Here is a 7757-nt window from a genome sequence, read left to right as displayed (position 1 = left end):
CAAAAAGCACTTTTAGGACATCTTCCTCAACCCAACTGAAGAAGCTTCTTGGATAAGAAGATAAAAACCTTCTTCTTCAATAGAAGCGAAATATCTTCCTCCTCCTTTCTGACATGCCTCTTAGTGTACATTCGAAGTGTCAATACAGTTATTATCCTATCCTATCCTTCCTCAGCAGAATTGAAGAAGCTTCTTGGGATGAGAAGCGAAACGTCTCGAGGGAAAAACAAAGAAAGTCCAGTTTGTCTCTTGAAAAAAGCACCAGTTTGAGGAAACCTGAGCTTACAAACATTCCCTCAGAATCAAAAGCCAACCCAAAGGGTGTGTGTGTGTATGTGTGTTTGTTGTGTTTTTGTGTGTGTGTGCCCGCGAGCAGCGCGGGGTTCCAGCAGCTTGGCCTGGGCTGCGCGCGCACCCCCTCCAGGCGGCCTGGGTAGGGGAAAAAAAAGAAAAGCCCCGCGCGCTCCCGCGGCCGGCCGCGCGCCAAGCTTTCCTCTTTCTCTCCTCCTCTTCCTCCTCCTCCGCTCGCCCGCCAGTCCAAAGCTCAGGAGGAGGAGGAGGCGGAGCCAGCAGCAGGCAGAGCTCCCTGCGAGACGGGGGGGGGGGGGGATGAAGGAGGCGGAGCCAAAGCACAGCAGGCGGAGCTCCCTGCGGGGGTGGTGGAGGAGGGAGGAGGAGAAGGAGGTAGACCCGCCTGCTGCCGGCTCTTCTTTCCCTCCCCTGCTCTCCCCCCCTCCCCCCCGGGAAGCGGCTTGCTCTGCGCTCCGCTTCTCTCTGCCTCTCTCTCTCTTTTTTTTTTTTGCTTTCCACCCCCTTTTTTCCCCTCCCCTCTTTTTTTCTCTCCCCCCCCCCCTTTTCTTTCTTTCTTCTGTTTGCACCCACTTTGCTGGCGGCTCCCAGGCAGCAGCAGCAGCAGCGGCGGTGGGAGCTGCCATTGCAACCCCGGAGGAAGCGCCGCTGCTTTGCAAACTCGGCCTTTTTTGGGGGGGGACACCCTCTCCCCAATTCGTCTTTCCAACTCCCCCCCCCCAAAATAAATCGCGATCCTCCGCAACCCCCTCCCCCAACGACAACTAAGCGCCCCCCCCCCCCTCCACACCCACCATGGAGAAATGAACCCCGCCGCCGCTTCCTCCTCCGCCTCTCTTTCTCCCGGGTCTCCTAAGATGGAGCAAGCAGGAAAGTAACAAAGAAACAAGCCAGCTTGGGCCTTGGTGGGAACCAACATCCCATCATGCTAGTTTAATGGACCGAATGCCGGCCGGTTGCAACGGAGATTTTTTTTTACCGCTTTGCAGGAAAGAAGGTGAGCATTGCTGGACGCCCATAAAATATGCATTGTTGGGGATTATTATTATATAATTTATTATATACTTTATTCATTAAGCATGAAACTCAGTCAACTGAACGTTCAAAAATGCCTCACAAATACCATTGACTAATTATTATTATATACTTTATTCATTAAATATGAAACTCAGTCATACCATTGACATTATTATTGTTGTTGTTATTATTTATTGCAAGTTAGAGGAGTTTTCCCGAAATCAATCCTTTCTGGTTGGCTTTTTTTCGGCCGATAGCAAGAGGGGTATTTCATTTAAAATAAATAAATAATTTGCTTAGGATTTTATTTTATTGCAGATGAGATTGTAAATATAGGAAGCCGATCCGGAACTGTGCTTTTTATTTTTTTTTAATTATTATTATTTTGGCTTCACGAAATGCAATCCGGGGACGCATCGTTTTGCAAACGGATTTGCTCCCTTCCTGACATTCTGAGTTTTTTTTTTTTAAATGCACTTTTTTTTGTGTTGTTTTAATTTCGGGCCTGGATTTGCACCTTTGCATCCTGGACGGCCCGAGAGGCCTCTTTTGCAAAACACCCGTATTTGCAAATCTAGGCCGCCGTTGAGTTTTGGAGGCCTTTTGTGTGTGTGTGTGTGTGTGTGTGTAAGCGTTGTGGTTTTATTTTGCACGAAAGTAACCTTGCATTTTATTTTATTTTATTGCGATAAGGAGATTGCTTTCCTTATGCGCCGTTGCTTTGGGTTATTTTTTCTTTCTTTTAAAAGTAAGGCTGGGGGGGGGGGTTGTTAAAACACTCCTTTTTTGTTGTTGTTTACGTATGAAATGCGTGCGGGGACCCGGGGAACATCCTAGTCAAGTGTGTTGCGAGCGCCGAGCTTTGTGCCCTAGAAACGGCCGGCGGGAGGGTTGCAAAAGGTGCCTTTATTATACTGGCTATTGCAATGGGAACCGGGAAGGCGACGGGCCCTGGGAATTAAGGCGGGATTGTTTGGGGATAGGACGGGGGGAGCGCGGAAGCAGAGCCCCCCCAAAGTGCAACGCACGGGACTTGCAACGGGGCAAAAGTGACTGTGCAAAGATGACGCTTCGGATCGTTTCCAATGCTTTTTATTTTTTAAATGACCTGCTCAACTTGAGATTTAGGAGTCCTTTTTTTTTTTTGCACCGAGGCCATTTGAAGGATTTCTGCAGAACTCCTGCAGGGGAACGAAAGCGTTTGAAAACAGTAAAAATAAGGCGGTTTGAATTTTATTTTAAACCCCATCCTGCTGCTGCTGAGATTCAGTTTCCTTGTTTATGTCCAGCGGGTCTCTTTCCTTCCTTCCCCCCTTTTCTCTTTATTTTTTCTGTCTGTCTTTCTTTTCCTTCCTTTTCTTTCTTTCTCTTTCCTTCATTCTTTCTTTCCTTCCTTCCCTCCATCCCTTCCTTTCTCAATTTTTTTCTTTCAGTCCTTTTCTTTCTCTTTCAATTTCTATTTCCTTCCTTCCCTCCACCTCTACCTTATTATATTTTTTCTTTCTCTCTTTTCCTTTTTGTTCTTTTCCTTCTTTCCTTCTCTCCTCCTCTTTCCTCCCTCCCTTTCTGTTTTTCTTTCTTTCTCTTTCCTTCTTTCCTTCTCTTTCTTTTTTCCTTCCTTCCCTTCCTCTCTTTTATTTTTTTCTTTCTGTATTTTTTTTCTTTCTTTTGTGTCCTTCTTTCCTTCTCTTCGCTTTCTTTTCTTTCTGTGATGTCACAGCCTAGCATAGTCTTGCCAAAAAATACACAGAGCTGCATTTCCCAAATTGGATACACCCCACTGCAGCAATTGCCCCGGAGGTGCGAACCATGGTTTAAATGGTGGCCTTGCCTTGGCATCTTTGGTTTGTCTCTCTTCCAGGAAAAATAAAAAACCCGAAACCAGCTTTTGCAAAAGTACCCTGCTTTCCTTAAACCTTTTGATCAACAGTACAGTGTTTTGCAACTAGCCAGGAGCAAAGGACATTTGCAGATGGGAGCCACTCCTCTTGAAAAAGTGCCCTGCTGTATAAGTTTGACACAGTTTGTGGCACAAGTGGGCAGGCCCCGAGGGGTGTGTCAGGGGCTGGACGTTGCCAGTGACCACAATCTGCATGGATCTGGGCCAACCGGTCCGAGAGATCTTATTGCACTGGTGTTGAATGACATGCATAAGCCTCGGCCAAATATTGACTAAAAAAAGAAAACTCCTGGCTGGGGCTGAGGCCTTGTTGCCAAAACTGATCTTTGGATGCCAAATGTGTGAAGTTTCAAGGAGAGGAAAGAGCAACTGAAATGTTTGCCCGGAAGCGTTTATCCTGAGCTTTCGTTGGTTTGCACCAATTCTCGCAAAGTTCACAATGGAGAAAAGAGCTGGCGCCGACACATTTCTTTTGCGAGTGGTGTGTTCCTCACAAGACTATAGAAAATGCATGCAATTCTCTGTGGCCCTCTGGATCAGGGGTCTCCAACGTTGGCAACTTTTAAGACATATGGACGTCAACTCCCAGAATTCCTCAGTCAGCTTTGCTGACTGAGGAATTCTGGGAGTTGACGTCCATATGTCTTAAAGTTGCCAATGTTGGAGACCCCTGCTCTGGATTCACTAGCAACCTCTCCCCTCCCAAAGTTTCTGGCACGTATTGAATTGAATTCTTTATTGACCTAGTTTGATTGAACCTACAAGGAATTTGTCTCCAGTTCATCCCAGTGTATCTACCTACAACAGGGGTCTACAACCCACAAAGATCCTAACTGGAAGCGCCCCCCCCCCCAACAATTCAATTCTGGAGCTGGCCGGAAGTCCAGTTCCACCACCATAGAGTCTCCTAGTGTGGCCTTCTTTTTCCTCTACCTGTCCTAACCGAAAGTCCTATCAATTATGGAACTGACCGGAACACCCACTCCTTGCCATAGTCTCCCCTGGCATGCCCTGCTCCCCCCCTCCAAATTGGAAGTTCTCTCAAAATTGTGATGCCGACTGGCGACAGGGAGCCACAGCAGAGGGATGAAAGAGCCACATGTGGCTCCAAAGCCCAGGGTTGCTGACCCCTGACCTCCAACAACAAAGTGATAGGTCATAGATCATAAATCGCGGTCACAATCATTAATCCTAAAATACAAACAAGCGATAAAGGATAAGATAAGATACCAATAGGAGAACATAATAGGGTACATGAGAAATGAGAAAGGTGATTGTAGCAATACAGCCTACTACATGGGTAAAATTTTTAGGCCTAAGACAGTGCTGTGGGAATTACGTGTTCCGCAGAGTGATGGCATGAGGGAAAAATACTGTCTTGAGTCTAGTTGTTTTGGCGTTCAATGCCCTATGGCTGTCTCCTGAGGGGAGCAATTGAAACAAATTACCATATTTTTCAGAGTATAAGATGCACAGGAGTATAAGACACGCCAAAGTTTTGAAGAGGCAAATTTAAAAAAAAATGTTTTTGCACTCTGCATACCTCCCAAAAACGACCCGTTTTTCACAAAAATGGGCTCGTTTTTTGGGGGGAAAAGGGCATGCATAGCCTTTAGGAGGCTTATAGAGTGCTCCTGGGGGCTGGAGGGGGGCAATATTAAGCAAAAAAAGGTCCATTTTTTGCTCATTTCTGCCCTCCCCAGCCCCCAGGAGTGCTTGGAAAGCCTCCTAAAGGCTATGCACGACCATTTTGGTGAAAGGGGCAAAAAACGATGTATTCAGTGTATAAGACGCAGTTAGATTTTCAGCCTCTTTTTTGAGGGAAAAAGGTGCGTCTTATACGCCAAAAATATACTCTGCACAGTTATTAGTCAAGTTGTATTTTTGAGGATTGATTTTATTATTGAACAACTACAGTGTTCTCGGTCAATCCAAAACTTTAATAAACCTCAAACCCTGAACATTTAAGAAAGTGAAAGTAAAAGCTTTTGGGTGTACAATTTATTGGGCAACTTATTAGTGCGCAGAAATACTGAGCAACTATAGGAAAAACAAAAAAATTCCCATCTCACTTGTTTGTTTTCATCTGTTAAAAGTGAAAATAATAAGCAAGCAACTCAAAATGTACGAATAAACATTGCAGACATCTAAAAAAAAATAAAAACCAGTAACCAATATAGCCATGCTATCTTTTCGGCTAAGTTAAAGCCGTCCATTCATGGAGTCTGTCAATGTTTTGATCTTTTGATGATCAACGGTTTGTGCAGCCGCAACCACAGCCTCCCAGAGGCTTCTTCAGAGAGGTGTACCATTTTCCTTCGCCAGAAAATCTAGAAATTGCCTGAAAACGACTGTTGAAATCTCATACACGTGGGTGGTGACAACATATTAGTATTTGGTGAGGAAACTTCGAAGTCAGCAAAAATCTCACGTTCCTTCCTGCGATTGGGAGCATCGAGACAAATTGTGCAAAGTGGCAAAAATTGCTGAATAACTTGTGTGGAGCAAGAGAAGAAAAGAAGGTTGTTGTAAGTGTGTGTGTGTGTGTGATTTATACAGGTGGTACTTTGAACCATTCTTTTAGGGACTGCTCGATGTCGATGTTACAGTGGCACCGGAAAAGTGACTTGTGATGGTTTCTCACACTTAACAATAGCTGCAACTTCCTCATGGTCACATGATAAAAATGAAGTTTGAACGGTCGCTAAACAAACAGTTGTAACCCAAGGACTTCCCGGTATTACACTCACAATTCTTTAGTATCGGTTCAGAAGCTCTGGCTGTGAAGGTGTCTGCAAAATCATCCAGAAATATTGTTCAGCCTGTTCTCTTTCTGTTCAACCTGAAATACCTCCTGCTGTGTCTCTCTGCATCAGTCTGCAACCTGTAGGCTAGGTAAACAAAGCCTTTTGCTTGGCCAGGTTTGCTCCAAGATTGATATTCACACATTCGTCTTTCTCCATGTTCCTTCTGGTTTTCAGCAGTTCTAAAAGAATTATATAATTCTTGTAATATAAAGCATATGGTGTTCCAATGTTTAATCTTAGAGAGAAAACATCCCTGTAGTTCTGCAGTACCCTCCTTCCTTCCCTTCTTTCCCCCTCCCTCCCATCCACACATCTTTTATCCCTCCCTCCCTTCCTTCCATCCATCCATCCAATTTTTCCTCCCTCCCTCCCTCCCTTCCATCCATCCACACATGTTCCTTCCATCCATCCATCCATCCATCCATCCATTTCTTCCACCCTCACTCCCATCCACACATTTTCCTTCCTTCCTTCCTTCCTTCCTTCCTTCCTTCCTTCCTTCCTTCCTTCCTTCCTTCCTTCCTTCCTTCCTTCCTTCCTTCCTTTTCTTCTCTCCAGTAATGTGTATGTATGTATATATCAGTGGTGGGTTGCTAATCCCGTTCCAACCGGTTCGGTTGGAACGGGGCCGGCGGCGTCCTCGTGCACGCGCGCAGTTCACGCATGCGTCTTAGCGCCTGCGCGATGCTCCAGCTGCTCGCGGAGACTCGCGCAGGCGCTGTATGTGCCATGCGCCTGCGTGGAAGCGCAGAAGCTTTCAAAGACCGGTAAGGAGGGCGGGTGGGTGGGCCCTTTGCCGTTCCTGGAAGTTACTTACTTCCGGGTTCGCCGACCAACCGGTTCGCGGGGACCGCCGCGAACCGTTTGAAACCCACCCCTGGTATATATTGATGAAAGAGATGTCCTTCTGGGTTCGGTTCCAAGTGGGTAAAAAGACATGGAGGCTGCTTGGAAAGATGGTTTTAATGGTGGACAGGACCACATGGCTTGAGCCCTGAACCGAAAAGGTGATCACATGCTTCAGTGTTGGTGGAGAAGAAGAGAAGAGCTGAGGGAGGGGCTTGCTAGGCATTTTATAACCTGTTCAGTCCCACCTCTCTGTTTCCTGTTCCTGTGTAAGAAATGTATTCTGATTGGTTGTCAGACTCCCATGGGACCATGCAGGGGCAACTCTCTAGGCTGTGTTTTGAATCCAGGTTTGGTTGAGTTCTCAGATGCCATGTGGTCAGTTGGGGCCAATATTATCATGCTTTCCTGTAGCTGGTGGAGAAGTCTTTATTATGTAGAGTGGACTAGCTTGGCCTTCTTAATGGCCCATTGACAGAAGTGGGGATGGGCAGGAAGCTACAGGCAATTATTCTGTCTTTTAAAACATTTCTTTCTTTTCATATCCAGAGAAATATTCTGCCTTTTCAATATTTCCTAGGATATTTCATTTTTTTGGGAGAGGGCTGGATGATAACTTCCCACAGTATGTAGAGAGAGAGAGGAGAAGGGAAAAATTTAAAGATTCCCTTTCTCTGAGTATATTGCCAAGGTATGAAAATGTATCCTGAAAGATTATCCTTTGACCATTTGCCAGGCAGCTGTAAACCTATACGAGAACAAAATATTTTAATCTTTTCCAAACATTTACTCTTTTATCTATTCATTCTGGCAATTTATCATTGCAAGTCAGGAGATTCTCAAAGGGTTATCATCAGAATGATAAAATATCAGTGGTG

At 45.5% G+C, this 7757-nt stretch overlaps 1 protein-coding gene across 1 annotated transcript in view; it reads left to right on the top strand.

Moving 5' to 3' along the window:
* Positions 1–912: 912 nt before the first annotated feature.
* Positions 913–7757, top strand: part of CCNI (cyclin I) — a 60216-nt gene continuing 53371 nt past the window's right edge. Inside the window, exon 1 of the mRNA XM_087723995.1 lies at positions 913–1306. The gene's annotated coding sequence lies outside the window, so the exon portion shown is untranslated. The remainder of the gene's footprint in view (positions 1307–7757) is intronic.

Source organism: Thamnophis sirtalis, unplaced genomic scaffold (genome assembly GCF_051295495.1).
Source record: "Thamnophis sirtalis isolate CommonGarterSnake01/CBP01778 unplaced genomic scaffold, rThaSir2_p1.2 scaffold_10, whole genome shotgun sequence".
Taxonomy (NCBI): Eukaryota; Metazoa; Chordata; class Lepidosauria; order Squamata; family Natricidae; genus Thamnophis; species Thamnophis sirtalis.
This window is presented reverse-complemented; position numbering and strand designations above follow the sequence as displayed.